The sequence below is a fragment of the Diachasmimorpha longicaudata genome, chromosome 1, assembly GCF_034640455.1.
Source record: "Diachasmimorpha longicaudata isolate KC_UGA_2023 chromosome 1, iyDiaLong2, whole genome shotgun sequence".
Lineage (NCBI taxonomy): Eukaryota > Metazoa > Arthropoda > Insecta > Hymenoptera > Braconidae > Diachasmimorpha > Diachasmimorpha longicaudata.
The window spans coordinates 9,605,311-9,624,239 of NC_087225.1; the positions used below are offsets into that span (position 1 = coordinate 9,605,311).

General features: G+C 42.9%; 3 protein-coding genes across 16 annotated transcripts in view; all 3 read right to left on the reverse strand.

Annotated features, from left to right (window-relative positions):
* The window catches only part of LOC135160687 (uncharacterized), a 71,750-nt gene extending 58,946 nt beyond the window's left edge, over positions 1–12,804 (reverse strand). For both annotated transcript variants that reach the window (XM_064117518.1, XM_064117509.1), the window contains exon 1: positions 11,416–12,804. The gene's annotated coding sequence lies outside the window, so the exon portion shown is untranslated. The remainder of the gene's footprint in view (positions 1–11,415) is intronic.
* Bru3 (bruno 3) overlaps positions 1–18,929 on the reverse strand; it is a 347,812-nt gene that overhangs the window by 143,830 nt on the left and 185,053 nt on the right. The window lies entirely within an intron of this gene.
* The window catches only part of LOC135160656 (uncharacterized), a 65,921-nt gene that overhangs the window by 35,252 nt on the left and 11,740 nt on the right, over positions 1–18,929 (reverse strand). The gene's annotated exons all lie outside the window — the stretch shown is intronic.

Below are 18,929 nucleotides of genomic sequence, written 5' to 3' on the forward strand. Positions count from 1 at the left end.
CCTCTCTATTGTTGCACACCCTCTATTTTAGTCGAGCTCGCTTGAGCGCACGGAGAGGGGTGCAACAGGTATTATAACAACGAGGGGCGTGCTCCCGCGTGTCGAAAGCGTTTCACAAACCCGTCGATCAAAGCATTGTACCGCATTTTCTACAATTCACATAACGCGGAGTAATGTTAAAATAAAACTTGACGAGAAGGCTGGAAAATTGTTGGAAAGCACCGTTTTGGTGTAGGCTCTAGATGTGGCTGATGTTTATTGGCTGTGATTGGGTTGGGTGAAATGTATGCATGGATATGAGCTGATGATTCGACGAAATAAGATGAGAGAATCTTCTCATGAATAATGACTCAGTCGGTAAATTGGGTTACTTCATCTCCGAAGATCTTATTTCTCGTTTCTGGACGACTACCTGCCGTACGCCGAAAATTGTATTTATATCGGTACAATGCCACTTCTCCATCTCCATTATTTCATTCTCCTCCCTTTATCCTCACCGAGATTGGACCATGATTGTATTCTAGTGTAATGCCAGTGGAGGATATTCGCCTTTATTTCTTCACAGAGATATTTCTTGTTTCAAAAGGTGGAGACTTCCTTCCTTTATGGTAAAAAATACTTTAGAGCATTCATTGAAAGGTGGAATTATAATTTTGTCTATTTAAAATCGAGACTATTTCATTTATTTCCTTCGATATTGTAGGGCAATGGTCAGTTCTTGATGTCTTAAAATTGTTTATCCACCACAATTGACGATGTGAATTTGTAGATTTGCTTCACTATCTATTCACGAAAATAATGTAGCATTAAATCACAAGAGTTGTCAGCTCCGAGAAAATTTTCCACTCCAAAATATTCGGTATAATTAGAAAATGGCAACGTCCATGAAAAAAATACGAGAAAATGAAGCATTTCAGAGAGAGTATAAAAAGGCCCACTGGTATATACTGAGAATGCGTTCATTCCACACAAGTCCAATTTCAAGGGACCTTTAAAGCGCCCGTTTATAACTCCCAAGAGAAAGGCGTCTACTACCATCTGCGTTGGTAGGGAGCAGAGGGGTTTTCGATCTTGGTAGTGGTGCGCACTTTGCGCTAGAAATGTGCAAGTCAAACAGCTTGACTCAGCGGTTTATCTGCAACGAGTGAGGGGTGAACTCCACATTTTCTCTATGTGTTGGGTATGTACGTGAGAATCAGTTGTATGAATTCAAAGACTTGAGAATCACACAGACGTTCAACTTTCAAAAGCACACGCAGTATTATGAAGCAAGTGCTCTTCACACCTTCTTCATTAAATTCATCCAGAAAAGTGATTGGGTTGAATGAATTGAATCAATTTCACGTAAATGCTTCCTCTACAACACGGAAATTGTTCCTTCGAATTTACTAAAAATTTTCTCCATTTGATAAAACTAAATATTTTCTCTTAAAATAATTTAAAATTTTTTGTATTCAACACTTTAGTTTAAATGAAACTAACGACGTGTGTGGACATTGTTTTCGATTTTGCTGGCAAAGTGTTTGCAAAAATCTACTCAAGAATTTTCAATAACATTGTTACCGAAAAAAAATGACTACTGTCCACAGTAGAATACACCTCACTCCATTTAATCCCGTTTTTCAATTTTAATTTCAATTCAGTATGAAAATCTATTGAGCGGGAGTGACATGTCATATTGCACGTTATATGAGTAATAGAGTGGGGCCGTTCCTATAGGCGACATTTTAATTACCAACTACCCCATTTGTTGGCAGTAAACCCGTAATACACCTGGTACTTTTAGTGTCGTTCTTCCATGTACCTTGGGCCACTGCCTCGCTCCATTTGTCTCGGGAGTTTATATAAGGGCTCCACAGAGCCCTTGTATTTGAGATAGAAAATACGACACAGAGATTGACGGGCTTTCGATAGACCCCACCTCTCTCTTTTGTGTTCACTGGGTATTTCCAGAGAAACACTTTGTTTTTTTTTTCCCCTGGTTTTCAATTAAGTTGTACATAAAAGATGTATCGATACTGGTCCTTCGGTATTCCTTGAGCGTGACGACAATTAAATTGTCATTAAATTCTGATTGCGCTTGAGGGGATTATCTGTCGACTCGGTAGGAGCAGTCGACCTAATAAAGACAGACGTTTCGCATGCATTAATGGTCTACCGTGCTAACGCCGTAACGCAGATCGCCCATATGTCTTGCTAGTGGCGTCGACGCTCGTCCCTGATTGTAGACAGTGGGAGGATACTAGGTACTCCAGACACCAGTGCCGAGGATAATCAAGAGTAACCGTATCCAATAATCCCTCAACCGTCTTCATCACCCTGTCTCTCTTTGACCTCTCTTGCTTCACATTTTTTTCACTGAGCTATATGTCTCAATTTATATAGTAATAATGTCACTTTGAGTTGACATACTACGTTCGTCGTATTTTATCCTTCGACAGGTTTAGATTTATCAAGTTGCCGGAATCATTGTAGAGGAGAAGGAGCAATATGAAGAAAGCTCGGTCGTATACATCACCAACGACCATTCCAGAATGATCGGCGGAAAAGAGAATAGACGGAAATCGTTTAGGACCATGCGGTGGAAGTTAAAAACAATTGTTCATCAGAGGTGGAAGCCCTCTCTCTATTAGTGTTGTGCCTTGCTTTCGCATTAGAGCACACACGGTCTTGAGAACACAGCACACCACGATAATGGTCTCAACAAGGGCGAGAGGAAAAAGGAAATTTCACGGTGGGGAAAATGCTTTTGCCTGGTGCAAGGCCTTCTCCCTCGTTCGGAGTCTCTGAGTTTCGTGGCAAAGGTAATGGTGAGTTTCCACGCTCGTCCGGTGCACACATGATATGACTTTGTCCCGCGTATCCTCCAACTGTTGGGAATGATACGACTTGTATACATGTGGCGGTTGGAAGGTTGGATTTTTATATGAGAATGTGTATAGGTCGACCAGGGATTCTGTGGTTAAACTTTCTGGTTGAGCATCGACTTGCCTTGCCAAGTGGTTTGCCCCAGAAGTTGCCCACCTCCAAATTGAGAACTTTGATGATGGCGATAAGCGTACGCCCGGACGAGGAGTTCAATGCGCTATAATAAAACGTTTATACCTTTCTCTCTTTCCCTTTTTTTTTTCACCGGTGAGACTCCCTTCAGAGGTCGATTTCTTTCGCTGATGCTGCACGATCAAAGCTCCATGCTTCACATACACGTAAATTGCCGTTTTCCAGAAATTCTCTCCAATTGGTTTAGTTGGCAGTTAAAACTTTGTCCGATCCTTCCAGGGATTCCCTCAAAGTCACCTCCATTGTTCACGATCACGTTCTAGTTTTTACGGAATATCTTTTCACCTCTGTCATATGTACACGAATAATGGATGATATAATTGTGTTACCTTTGAACAGCCCCGAATGCTCCAAGTTCTGACGGCCCTACATTATGTTGGCTGGATTAGTTTGGACTGAAGGAGAATAGGGTAATGAGGTATAGGTTATGGCAGATGAAGCGAGATGGAAAGTGGTTACGGAAACTTCGACCCCGCGAGATTAACCTATTCCTGGAAGCTTTGTGGGGAGCAACTCTGTAAAACCAGGATTACTCTCAAGGCGAGAGGATCCTTTCTGGCCGCCGAGACAGTGTCCCAAGGAAGTGAGACGAACGTATTAGATGTCTGGAATCTGAAAACAGTTATTTCGCTTTTTCCCCTCCTTTCTTCTTATTTTTCCCTACCCACTATTTTCTGCTGAGCCCACCTCAATACAACCTATCACGTGAGCCATCGCAAAACATCCCTCGTCACATTTTTGTTATTCTCAAGATGATCGATCGGCTCAACATATCCTGCCCGAATGAAGAAATGTAAGACGAGGGTTTTTGGTATCACAAGGCGGCGTTTGAAGGGTGAGAGGTGCGAGGCGAGAATGACGAGGGGCGAAATATCGTTGGAAACAGGAATGTCTGGGATGCTAGCAAATCGAGAACGATCGAGAGATCTAGATGTGTCGGTGTTTTGCATGGATGGACTGGTGATTTATCAGCCTGAAATGTCCAACTCCAAAGTTTGCGTGCGAGAAAGTCAACGATGTGTTGGTGACCAAGTTGGAGGGAGATGGGACAAGTATGCGAAAGGGTCGTCAGGCGAGAGTACCTTTTGCCAAAATACAACGAATCGACTGTGAGGGAAAAGGGCCGAGAACCATTCGTCGTTTTCACACTGTCGGAATTCGTCTACGTGAGAGAAACCAAAAAGTCACCGGTACATGATGTATTGAGTTTCTCACATGATATGAGGTTTTCGCACATTCCAATATCCATGCCAACGATAGGCTAATATATAAAAATTTTCCAGAGTCATGTGATTATGGTAGTTTTGGTTCTCGCCGATATGGCTATCTCCAAGCTAAACTCCATAAAATAAGAAAGGTCTGAAAATCCCTTCAGCGAGGGTTTTTTTTTGTTCTCATCGAACAACCCTCGAAAACACAGTTATGACCAAATATAAAAAACACGGATGCGAGTATCACCGTAAAATTTCTCTTGAATGGTGTTTTTTCCGCATGCAATGTTAAACGAGAAAATCGGCGTGTTTACATGCATCCCCCATACACAAAGCGGAAAGTTTAATATCGCTCGACAAACAGAATGAGCACATGTAAAATCCCGGGTTTGGGGACAGAGTGGAGTGGAGGTAGAGAGGGAGGGAGGGAGCACCGGAAGGTGTGAGATAAACAGGGCGATAGGAGAGTTGAGGAGGGAGAGGGCGTAAACGTTCTGCCGATATTAATGCCGGCAGGTGTGGATAGGCGTTTCCTCTATATATTCTCCCTTCCACCCCCTTCTCGCGATCCCTATTCGCCCGCTTCCTTCCCACCGATGACGCTCTATTTGCGGACTCCAATTACAAAACAAACAAGCTCCTGCGACGGGAGTTATTGCGCGGAGCACCGATATTTGCATAAACGCAATAACGCTACCCACATCAATGGTATCTGTTATTCGTCAATACATGAGGATTCGATTAGGAAAAAAGCTGGGAGTGTGTGGACAGCATCCATAAGAAAGGACATACCAGCTTTCTTATCGGAAAGTGGATTAGTTGGCACAAATATCGCTGCGGAATTTTACTCGGCTGCCCTGCCGCTAGTATATCGACCAACAATTATAACTTCAAGATAAAAATTGAAGGGGTATACGTGACAGTCAATGAAAACGTCATTCCACTATCTTCAGACGTGGAAACTTTTTCGCGTAGATAGGAAGGGAGAGAGAGAGAGAGTACTGGAGGAAAGATACAGTGAAAAGGGAGAATAGGAAGGTGTGGGACGAGTTGAAAATCGATCTTGTTAAAAGTTTCTCTTGCGGGACGGTGGCAGTTTTCAGAAATACTTATAGGTGGAGTGGTGAGGAAGGGAGACAAGTGGACGTTGTGATATGGTCATTGAACAGTTGATGATAACCAAAGTGGGATGAGATTTGTGAGGCAATTTGTCGGCGCCACTGATTGAGCTAATGATTCCTGAATGAAAGATTATGAAGTAATAGCATTCAACAGATAACGTGCCCAGAGCAGGAGAGGGCAGTCGGCTTTAAAAACGTTTGACGGGTTTCTTGGCCAAGGTTGTATCGCTAATAGAGCAGCTAATTAACTCATCACATCCTCTTACAGCCACTCTATAAATAATCCTCATGAGTCACGCAAAAAGTAATATCAATATGGTAGTTTGATGGCTAATAATGCGGTAACAGTTTTTTCATGAAACATATTCAGCAAAATTGACGAGAATACTTTATTCTTATTGGCCGAACTTGCACATTCTTCGCATAATGAGCTGTACTGTGTGAGTGAAGGTTCTCATAGAGCGGTTGTGTACGAAATTTCAGGGGTATTGCACTAGGAATGATAATCGGCCATGCAAAGGCTCGCAGCGTAGAATTTTCCTCGGAGCCTGGTGGAAAATTTGATTTGCAAATTTTGTTAGACAGTGCAGGAGACGAGTACGCGTCCGGGCAGCGTATACAACCTCAACGATATATACTAGATGGCTGTAGCGTGGCTGTCGAGGAATAGCTATAGGGTGACGTTTATCCTTTACCGAGGGAGCCCAACGTATCTTTTCCCTGAGGACGCGTGGCCGAGAAAAAGACACACGGCATGAATTTTAATCTCGAACCGCAGGCAAGCGTTGCTTTACTGAATCTCCTCTGACTCTTCACTGCCCGTCATACGACTTCTACTCTTCTTTATTTCTCTCGTCGCATATAGTAGGGCTGATGTAACGAGCTGCTAAAGTTTTTTCACTACCGCCGTAAATCGGAAGTTTCCCATCTGATGGCCACAGATGTTGCATATGTTATCTACACTAATGTCTTAACGAGTATTTGTGCTTTGGCTTCGAAAACCAATAGACGAACAGGTCTTTTTTCAGTTGTTCACGCATCCTCGCCAAATACTCAGTCAATCCTGACAGGCAAGTGCTGTTAGTTTAGTCCTCGCCCTTTGTGAACAAGTTTTCTCTTGTTCTTTCCCTTGACAAGGGAGTGATGTCTAACCGACAAGAAGTGTATATAGAGCTTCAAGGAGAGGTGAAATGAGGAAAACAGAGAGAGCGTGAGAATGACTAGTGGAGAAAAAAGAGGAGGACGAAACACTCGGGAAATTTTTCGACGTTGGAGCAAATTAGGAAAAAGGACTTTCTGACCCTATGTCATCCTTCACAATCATTCTTACTCCGCTATGCTCAGTGAAGAGTGACATTCCATCATGCATGCTTCAAGGGGGCCAAGGTTTTCAATTCGTAGGGATGAAAAAAATTGGGTCGGGAGTGAAAAGAAGGTGGCATGAGGCTGTTGGTTGGCGAAGGAGAGGGAAAAAAATCATTGGAACGACGTGAAACACTTTTGATGTCGCGCCACCCTACGTCGTGGCAATCTAGAGCGACCCCCAGGAGAAAAGAGAGGTGGCAGGTGGCGAAAAAGAAGAAGAGAGACGCGTAGGGGTGGGCCGAGGAAGGGTATGGAATTTGCAAGCCAGATTGAAATTTTGAAATTTAAATTTACCTCGAGACTCGAACTTAAAAAGTACGGTGTGGGATGCAAAAGATAGATTCTGGTACAGCAGAGGGGAATTACCGCTGGTCCAAGGGTCGAAAGGAAAGGGGGAGTGACTACAACTCCTGCTAATTACCAGATAATTTAACTGAGATGTTAAAAAAATCTAGTGATGAAAATTCAAATTCACGGGATTTCTGTTTGATGCTTTCATCTTAGTTCTGATGTTAATAATCCTCGCCTCTTTCCCCCTCACTCTGACACTTGAAGATTGTACATTCCAAATTTTCACTTGTTCCGAACATCTTGAAGATTTCAATGCTCAACCTAAAATAGTTCGTTACTTCCCTCGGCTACTTGAATCCCATAGTTTTTCATTAGCAATCATAACAACATTCTTAAGCCGGCGAGAAACTTTTGGCCGATGGAAAAGGAAATGAATTTCTTTATAAAAAAAATAATGCTTAAAGCCTCCATTCATATTTCCGTTCCATTCATCAATTCCAATCCGATTAGTCCAAACCTTCTGTGATGACCAATCAAATTCACAACCGTTTGCCATTGATTTGCGCCAGGGTTCTCATCTCGGATATTATTCTACCAACAATTTACTTACAGGAGGGGAGATTGTTTAGAGACTCACCTGCAACATAAAGAAGAAAAGAGACATTTAGAATTAATGGATCGGAAGTAAACAAATTACATTATTTGTTGTGTTAAAATTATATTCAGAATGATCCAGTGGGCAGAGATCATGGTTTACAATATCGGTTGTCTGGAGTGTCAGTGTACCACACTAGCAGACCCTACTCCTCACCGAAGCCCTTGTCTACCTCCGTTAAGCAGTACCATAGAAGCACGACCATAACCGAGTATAATTCAGTCCAAGGACTGGTATGTACAGTGCTCTCTCCTCCATTCTCCCGGCAATGCTGGCCTCCTCTTACTCTACCCTACTTGTACCACTATATCTACGTCGCAATACACTCAGGGTCCATAATGCATTGCATATACCCAGCCAGTGATACACCGTTTATGTGCATGTGCGTATTGCATCTAATGTATTTAACGCTTCGGTGTATGTAAGTTACTGTGATGGAGCAACAAAGACAAGACCCTGAATATTCGCTAGGGCCTGCCGTGAATTTCATTATAGGCCGAGTCACCGGTAACACACTGTAAGAGGTTTCAGGTTCTAGTTACTCTACATGTGTGTGCATGTATCTCATGTACTGACCTACATCCAAATCATGAAGTAAATATCGAGAAATTGGAGAGTTCGGGAGAAGTTTTCGTCTGGATTCTAAAAATTACTGGGGCAAGACGGATGATTTTTTCGGCGGTCGTAGCAAAACCGAAGGTCGACATTTCACACGTCTGTAATAGACAACTGTCAAGCACTATAAAACGTTCGAGTCAGTGTCATTTTGTCTGAACTTCAAGAAAACAAGTGCCTAATTGCTATTTATACATGAAAATCAAACATTTCTTGATTTTTCGAAAACTACGAGAATTTTATTTGTGATCTCAATCACGCTGACAGAAGGAATTCATTTAACCCCAGCCTCCAATCAAAATCCTTTTTTACCCATCAACTAGCTCTGTCTAATACCACACATCAGTTTATCATGCTTTATGGATCACTCCAACCTGAGTCAAATTCCCAATTGGCCAATACAAGTTATCCTTCGATCCAGAATTCTAATCGCTGTCCATTTCAATATTATTACTCCAGTATAATTGTACCATCAACCTAGTCAGATGACCAATACTGTTTACAGCCCAGATGAATGAAGCTACAGTCGATTTAACGAGGCTTGTGTGGCTGCCAACGATCCAACGAGGGACAGTCGTGAATTGTCTAATGTTACGGGTTAGCTTCACAGATTTGAGCCAGTGGTTAAGGCCTTCCTCAAATCTTAAGGGATATAGTGCGCGTTCCATCAGACACTTCTAGTGAATACAGCGTTTATAGTCAGACACTCGAGCAACGCGCGATCCTACGTCTGAGCCGCAGAGATTTTTCTGGGAGTAATTTCTCATGAATTTATCACCACGTAATAGCTTTCTTTGAGACATGCTTTCACTAAAATCATCCAACACCTGATTACCTGGCCACGTATATGGCCAGCAGCGTGACTTAACCCCATGGTCAAACGAAGAGGTCTTGTTCGGCCTGTCGGGGGTAGAGGGAAGAGAAGGCAAAGGCGTTGAAGGAGAGTTGCTCCGGAGAAATGAGGTTCGAAAGTAGGATACGTGAAAAGCGTCGTACGACGCGATATATCTTTCTTGGCTACGTGTCCTGAATGCGTATGGGGTTAAAGTTGGATTTGTAACGTATTTTTCACCGACGCGGAAATAGCCCATGCATGTTGAAGGGTAAAAGTGGAAGAGGTGTGGGCAGGAACTGAAGAGAATATACACACAAGCCCATGGAAGTGAGATAAAATTGTCGGCCGGGTACACTTTGTAATTTCCGATCGTTCAACTCGGTTTCGCTCGTTTTCTTAGGGTGCGAATGGAGGAAACGAATGAACGGAGTTCATCGATACGGTGTGTTTAATGCACAGCAGTTAACGGTAATTGAAAATGAGTCATTTTGAGGAGAAACGGATAACAATGGTGCACAATTTTCCGTGAACGATTGTTGTAACAGAGAATTGACTTTTTGAGATTGATCTCTGATGGAACCATTATCCACACGTGTACACGACTACAGCTGTCAGTGACATTTGTATCCCACAGACATAACGTGAAGCCTGTGTGGCACAGTGGCACGATGTTGTCTCACCGAATTTTGTATTCTAGTCGTTTCACCCGGTGGATGACCATGCAGGGTAGCAGGTAGCAGGGGGTCCGTGTGCCTAATCCTTCGCTTTCGGACGAATCCGACATATAAGCCACGCACGTACCATTTAAAGTGGAGAGTACGAGGATAAGTGGCCGCATTGCGTACATAACTTGTCTCCCTCTGCATTCTCCTTCTCTTTCTACTTCACCTCCGCCCCCTCCCCCCTCGAGCCGGGAGAAAAAAAAAAACTAACAGCTATTTTCAACTGGACTCACACGTACATCACCACTTTTTACGAGAGGTAAAAAAAAATGGGGTACAAGTGTTTAATGCTAAGCTCCAATTCAAGTGACGTGGAAGAACAAGTGGGCACGCACTGGCTCGTGAATAAAATTCCCTAGAATTTTCCCCTCGAAATTGTTATTTCTGAAAGCGTTTACCTAACGTTTTGCAGGCGCGGTTGGCATTCAAGTTTTATTTAGTACGACTGGGCAGTCATTTTCCGGGTGCAACCCTACTATTTCGCCACCCTCTTGTCTCCCCCCCCCCTTCCTCCCATTTAAAAGCTCTCGATTCTCATATTGTGTAACCCAGCAATTGTTTGAAAATGGACGCGCGTGGAGGTTTGAGAGGTCCCAGGCATATCGTATGCGCATATTTAGTGCGGTATATTATTTCAAAACACAGTGGACACTGTATTTTGCCAGAGCTAAACACAATATACGTCCAAATGGTCCATGTTTATTTCTGCCTTTGTTAAATTTTTTTTTTATTCACGTTTTCCATCGCCCAATGACGATTCGATTTACGAATATCTTTGCGCTGATTATTCGACTACTATTACTGTCATAACATTCTCATCTGTATCGGTGTTACAGACGCTCTAGTCCCCTCTTCCCTCCCCCAAACTATAAACGATATCCTCAAAACGATAATTGCTGCATGAATAAAGATGAAGTTGAGTTTTACTTATTAAATTCATTATTAATGTATTCAAAACAGGCATCGAGCGAATGAATCCGATGATATGCAAATAACCACCCTCACCGTGAAAACACAATTTGCCCTCTCTCTTGCCTTATTCCGTGAATCCTCTCGTACTATTCATTTTTCTCTTATCCTATTTCACTACCAGTTATTCTTCTCATTATTTTCTTTCCGTTTTCTTGGAGGAGGGAAAAAGGTTGAGTCCCTCCTCCTCTAATTTTCCTCACCGCGACCCCATTTCCTAATTCCACAAGTGCAGGACCTCCAATTTCTCCCTCTCCCTCACCTCCGGAATCTTCAACTGGGTTAAGAAAATTACCCACAATTTTTTCGCGATTTTTATTTTCATCTATTTTCTTTATTCCCACGAGTATGAGCTTATGATTTTTTTTCTCATAAATCATACATTATCCCGTGCAAAATCTACGACTACATCTTTGGAGAGCTCGACCACGCATCGAGTTCCCCAGAATCATCACTATGAGAGGAAAAAAAACTAGAATAATCCATCGAGGATGCACGTGGGTGCCTACCCCCACAAACTAATCACTGAAAAGTAAATATAATCTGCTAGGAAAAAATATCGTGTGCTAACCTATGATCCATAAAACTTGATCCCCAGCTCGTGGCTAACGCGTGTTGATGCAGGATGTCTGGTCGAAGTGCTCAGTTGAATCAAAGGCTGCCGATTGACGGCGACGTGTCCCCTCTCGCACGCGCGCTCCTCGTGTTGCTCCCCCTCGCGCACCCCCACGTCCTTATTTCCCTCTATTTATTCGGATCAACTATATTATTTAAATGTTCAAACGTTCTCAATTGAATTGACAATTACATCTGCATAAGACTCTCCGTCGTTTATCACGAATAATGACGAAATAAAATGATAAATTTTTTTCGAATAAAAGCGGAAAAATAACTCATACGATTGATCACACAGCGTTAGAACAAGTTCGTCAATCGTTTGACAAAAATAACGTCAAATTGTTATTGTTTAAACACGATCTTTACACTTGGCGCAGTGTGGCGGTGAGGCAGATGGCTGACTGGCGGAGAGAAACTCTCGTACGGTCCTTAGGGGTTGGGTAGGAGGGGGGCTGGTAAAGAGGAAACGCGACGCAACGATGGGGGGAGAAATTTTCCGTCGACGGAAGGGGCAGTTGGTGGGGCAACGTTGTTCAATGGTAGGAACCCCTGGTTGAGAGTTTCCACGGTAGAGCCGCCAGTGGCAGCATCAGTAGTGGCTGAATATGTACCCATGCCAGGAAGGTGCCCTCCATCCCCCTTGCCCCTTATGTACCCATACTAACGTTCTGAAAGATAGCAACAGGCGGCTGCCGCTGACACCGTCTAACCTCTGTCGTATAGATAGCGCCTGTATTTTAGTATCAGCAACAGCCGTTCACCACGCTAGTCCATTCGATGGCGCTGATGTTGAATTTCTAACTGACGTCATAGCGGGAGCCGACGTGACGTAGGCGTGGTCACGGATGCGCACTAACACCTCGCTTGTCACCGTTGTCATAGTGACGGCTTGACGATGCCAGGCGTTCTGGCGTCGTCGCCCGAGCCAAACCCCTACCTCAACCGCGCAACCCCTTCCTGCGAATGTCTCACACACACTCGTTTCAACCACACACCACTCTACCTGCCAACTCTTCACATACCCCTCTGCTCCATTTTTTTTTCACTTTTTTTTCACCTCTCTTTTTACGCTCATTCCTTCCTCACTCTTTTCCAACATTTTTTTTTTTTCACCCTCTACTACACTTTACCAGTGAAAGCAACCTGCTTCTCTGGTCTATGTCACGGGACACATGCGCCTCTGAATTCACCATGGACACGAGTTTCTGTTGTTTTCCTGTCTTTCTTATTCTTTCGCGTCATTTTGGGGGAGTTTGTTGTTAGGGTATTGATGATACAGGATTTTTTGGATGAATATTGGAGATTGATGGATGAAATTCGATCTTTACGTGTCAGGGCATTTGTCAGAGATGCTCGATGATATCAATATGGAGGTAGGATGGAAAAATGACGACTGAATTCACTCAGAGGTAGCTAACACAAACGAATTACTGGAGTTTTATATTAGTTGTGATGATCGATTGGTTTTATGGGTTTCTATAATTCTCGATCAGTCTAACTCACATGCACGTGCTACCATTCAGATAGAATTTGAAATTATGTCTTGAAGGCAAGACATTTTCTGGGATGCATGCAGCTTCTGGAAGAGCGGGAGAGTAACTAGCTCAGGAAATAGAGCTCATTTTAAGACATTTAAATTGATTGTATTCAACACCTTCAGCTAAGATGTCTTTAAGAGAATAATTATAACAATTAATTCATTGAATATTCCCGACAACTCTGATCCATGAAGTTGTAGGACCATATCAACGGAACAGGGACAAACGCCTGGCGCAACGTCACGCTTATGGCATTGAAGAAGAGGTCAGGTTTCAGTCTGTTTCAAATACATGGTGCCGTCTACATCGGAACTCAACCACCCGAGACCAACAGTTTCTGGTCATATCGGTGGGCTTGAGGAACTAATGAGATTCTCGTGTACTGAGGGGGTGAATTACATTGCGGTCAAGGAAAACCACTCTGTTGGGTACTAGTGTCTATAATAACACTACAGAGATGTCAAAAGTCAAAGCCCGTACCTCAGACACGTGGACTGTACCTATCAAGAACACTTTTAGATTTTACTCCTCCATGTGAAATGAAGTCCTTTCACGAATGCATATCATCAAGGCATACCAATTAACTCCATAAGTGGAGGATTGGTGTTGGTACATCATCAAAAGAGGGTGTACAAACATCGTCTGAATACTCGATCGGGCTTCACAAAAGTATAAGAGGCTTCCGATGTTGTATGAACGTAATAGCAGATATTCCCGGAAAATGCATTGAGGGGAATATACTATTCATGATTTGGCTCGGCGAATTGGAGGGTATATTAAGGGTATCCAACAATTTACCCTCGTGAAAACAGAACTTCGGTATGATTTGGCCAATAAACGGAATTCTGGGTGAGTGCTCATTGTGTTTTGTAATGGAGTATTATCTATAGCGAGACATGACATTGTTGGGATCGTGAGAATGTTCTGGCCTTTGCATCACAGAGAATCCATTTTTTTTTATCAGTGAAACCCTTGAAAATTCAATATAAATTCTGATCAAACATACCTGCGTTTTTGCGAGTATCGGGAATGGCCCTTGGGCGGGATACATAGTTCAAAGTATGCTTTTCAGTAGTTTTCTTCTCTTTTACCTTTCAAAGAGGTACATGCAGAAGATAGTGCCCGAGGCAAAATGAACGGATCAGACATATGGACTAGGATGTTGAGTACAAGCAGAAGAGATTTTGCTTTGTGACACAGATATTCCGCGTATTCCCGGTATACAAGCCTCCGACGGGGTGTCCTTTCAGCAATATTTTGCATCGACTGGGTTCTCCTTTATATCACTTTGAAGAAGGGGAATTGGTGATCCTGCAGGTCCGGGCATCAACTACAAGTATTTCACTGTAACTGGGAACCAAGAAAGCATTTCATCTGGCACAACTGCCGCCCTTCGTAGGACGTTATTCTATAATTTTGCATAATCGATATTTGATAGCTACAAAAAATCATTTCCCCTGCTCATTGATAACAGAAGCTGGATAGAGTGAGGAATTAGACACAAAAATCATACCGTCAGCTATCTATTGACTTCACATAAAGAAATTCAAAGGTGAACTGAAATGGGATTAGACGTTGGGTACGTCATCGCTGCCTTGAATTCAGAAGATATCGAGAATTGTCAGTGAAAGTGAGAAGGTCTCTGGAGATAAATCCCCTTTTCCACGAGAATAAGGGTAAAATGAGAAAAGGATGAAGAGTATACACGACTAGTAGGTGCTTTGCCCCGTAAAATGACCTGTCACTCGCGACACGTCCCTCCCTTTCGCGTCCTTCTCTCATCTCCACCCGCTCCCAGCGCCGTAACTCAGCTTCGTCTTCTCTCCCTACTTATTGTTTCATTTACTTCATTCAAATGCTTTCCATTCAAATCCTCGAGGTTATTCGAGCATCGCACAACGGAGTCGTTAAACTTGAGACGGCGCTCGGAAAAAGCGGAGTGTCGCCGTGGCTCATTCACATCGGAAGTACTAAAAAACGGACGGGATGAGGTCTAGTACCAGCAGATGTTCGACTTTTGTAGATACGTTTGCTACATTTCCTCAACATCCATTTCTCGATTTCTGACATCTGCCAGAACATCATCCGATTGCTCCTTCATTGTTGATTCCATTTCTATTTGATAGAATGGAGCGAGAGAGACGAGAGGTCTTTGAGTGTAGGCATCTCCATGCGACGCAGACACCTGCACTCGACACCCAATTCTTTCATCCTCATACCATTGTTCCTAGGCAAGTGTAAACTACAGACTTCAATAAGCTTGCTCACCACGTAGTGCCTCGACAACATCTTCGAATATTGCGTTGACTACAACATGCCTGAAAAGTTATCTCACCGTGATATCACCGTAATCGTCGACGCACACAGACTCCTGTCCTCTCTTCGCCCATTCCTTTCTCAATTTCTTCTCCACCTCTCTCAAGTTCTTTGTGGTATGCTACAGGACACGCTCATGTAACGACTATGCGCGAGAGCCCACGTAACGTGTAAGCACAAACCAGAAACGCAAGGGATAGCAGTCTGCCAAGGTTTCAGGCCTTGCGCTCGTTACAAACTTTAGACGCGGCTACGTGCATGCATGTTATTACATCGTAGGGACTTAGCCCTAAGCTCGCCCACAAACACCGCGCGTCCTGAGCTCCTCGGTACGACGTACACACGGGCGATACTGGCGGGAGCTACTGGAGCGGTGGCAAGTTTTAAATTACGTTTAAACTCTAATGGATGTCACGAAGGCATGAGAGGCTTTCCTCGTCGCTTAAATAGAAATCAACTTTTTTTTTTCGCATTCAGGTGGATTATTTCGGTGGTAGAGTTTCAGGGGCTTTTAGAACCGGCAAGGAATGCACGCATAATTGAGGTACTGATTTATTTCATTTATCGTTGGTCTTCATTGGTAGGTGGGGAATATCACGTTTTGATAATTGAGCGAAGGGTAAGGGCAGCGAACACGTGGAGAGAATTTTTCATTTAAAAATCGTGCTCTTCGTACGCTAAAATAGGTTCAGATAGTCGCGGAAAAGGCGTTTTTTGGGACTCGTGGGGTTGTAGCAGTCGTCTTCGGCGCGTCCTATCAACCTCCCAGGAACCCAAAAATTATATGGTATCAAAATACTTATCATGGTATCTGAATATGACGGGAGGAATAGAGAAGCGCGACTAAAGCAAACTTGGTCCCCTTTGGCTTCACGCAGATCTATTTGATCGACACGCCGTGAATTTCTTTCACTTCTCTCTCCAAGAGGTACATTTTTTTTTTCTTACCTCAAGAAACCAGAAGACGAGTAGCAAGAAGAAACACCGCGACCCACTGGGTTGAGTAGAACCTTCCATGCTCAGTTAATTTAACGCTTCAAGATTTCCAACCCTGGTTTCGCAATCTGTTTTACTAAGAAACAGCCATCTCCTTGTCCCACTATTTATTATGGTGAAGAGATGAGCCATTCCGTCAAAATATTCGATTCACAAGCCCTCGGTGGCACACCTCGGGGTAAATAAATCATCCAAGGTGGATGGTGTGAGTGACGGATTCTTGAAAAGAATGAGCGAAATTTCATACATATTTTTCAGCGGAATTCCATTCTCAGAAATAAGGAGAATGGAAAAAATACCATTCGATGGAAATATGTAACTTCTTTTGAATAGGGGAGGTATACATACCCCGGACAAATCAACTTATTGTCATGGTGGAGTACAGAAAATGGAGTACTGTCAGATGAAATCGTCGATAGAGAAGGAGATTAAACCACGTTGGAATCGGAAACTCCCGTGAAACGTTCATCTCTCTAACCCCTGACAGTGGATAATTGAATATGCGAGTATGATTAGTACATACGGAGACCAGAGCAATATCTTCTCAATGAAGCTCCTTGAGATTATCAGCGGATTGTTCATCAAACAGAGTTTAATCATCAAATTGTCGATATCACCTCCCACAAGTTAATGTCAAGATTTCATCGCATGCCCGAGGATAAGACTAAGAATTGTGAAGTTGCCTTGAAAACCGGAACGATCATATAATTGATGAAACATGAAATTGGATTAGCGGGAGATTACGATGTGTGATTTAATAGCAACAGTTTTTTTTATTCCGAGTAATTGGATTATCTTGTTGCGCTAATGTCGAACGTTTTACGGAAAGAATAACAGCATTTTATTTCAAGTGGTCAGCATTGATGCGTAAAATTACCAGGTGGAGCGAACTAAGAGCGGTTTAAAAGGATCGCAGTGAATATTGAGTGGGTGAGAGAATGCGAACTATACTCAGACGAGGATGAGGTGAGTGAGAGAAAGATGAGATGAGAAAAAAAGAGGCCGAGCTGTAGGTACCTAGTGAAAAGAAAGTACGCGAGAATATAATATATGTATAGTACCAGGGGGAAACATGCTACATTTACGTTCGTGCTCGAGTGCGGACGAGGGCGCGATAAAAGATTCTACCATGCACTGGACAAGAGATTTTTGAGTGGCAAAGAATAGGAGGACCAACAGCGGTAAAGCAGGGTGGCTGCTGGCTATGTAAATGAAAGAATATATTCAGTTGGAAGATGGAAAAATCGCATGAAAAATCTGCAGTGGATTCACGGAAAACTGTATACCAGGTTAGGAAGGAGTACAGGGATGAGTGAATAAAGTAAGATCAGGCTCAATTGAGTGTACACTAGGATGGCTTATAGATATCCGCAGTTGATAAAATTTTTATTCCTCCAACGTCCTTGTCAATGCCATCCAGCCTTGACTGTTTCCTGCTGTCATTTTTTATCCAGTGAACTAGTAGTGAACTTTGCGAGAATTTTTATATTGCGACGAGGCACAATCCAGGGAAGAGGCAGAAATATCTATAAGAATTCCGCAATATGAGGGGGAAGAGGGGAGGAGTAAGAGAAATGTAGTGGCTCGACAGTGTCTTGTGCTTATATGTCCTATTCTCGGATGGTATGTTCGACCAGATCGATACATTCTTACACACCTCAGCGAGCTCTACGCGCGCAACTTAGGGGTGGTCGCAGAAAAAATTGCGTCTTCAGGCCTTCAGAGTTGGTTTTAATATTGTAATGTGGGGAGCAGACATCGTTTTTGCTAGAAAAAGTCCTCTCCATCATTCATTATCGACTTTATCATAATGTGAAAGTGATAATATGTATAATTTATTTTACGTAAACAAAATGTTGGAATGAAAGCTTTCATTTGATTTTTTAAGACTCCATTGAGCCCCCGTTAAATGAATTTGTTTTATTCAATGAACTCCCTTTTCCGGGTGTTAAGTTTCTGAGGGTTAAATGTGGGTCAAAGAAAAGCTCTTAGTTCGACCATAAAAGGGGAAGAGTATTTCATTCGAGAGACATTAGCCAGATTATTTGGATATCCTTAAGAAGTTGATTAATGTAATTAACTGAAGATACATAATGTGAGAAAGATTGACCCTGTCGGAATATCGATCACCATATTTACTCAGTATACCACAGCATCAAACGTGTATGCCTAAGGGCAAATACTGGTACAAGCTCGGTTATAATCAGCTATCAGTCCTCCTGCTCGAAGCCCGATGTCTTGCGTATACTACCTCTTGCCCTCTCAACCCCTAACATTACCTCTGAGAACACCCTTAGGAGCTTTATGACTACACTCACACCCGGCAGAACTTACTGAACCTTGGGGCTACAGCCGAGCTAATCCTAATTGTTCGGCAAAACTTTTCAAATACCGTGGGGGGTTCGATGTGTGTTCGTGGGGTTAAGTACCGTCCGAGGGATTTGAAAGGGAAACGTGCTGGACGAAGATAGAACGCTGAGGGTTTTGGGGATTGAGAGTTTGGATAAGCAGCCAATGCGCTACGATGGGAATATCGTCGTAGCATTCAGCTTTATTAACTTTTGCACCGTTACGTGATGAAAGTTCGACCTAATTCCCAGAGAAAAGCTGAAATCGT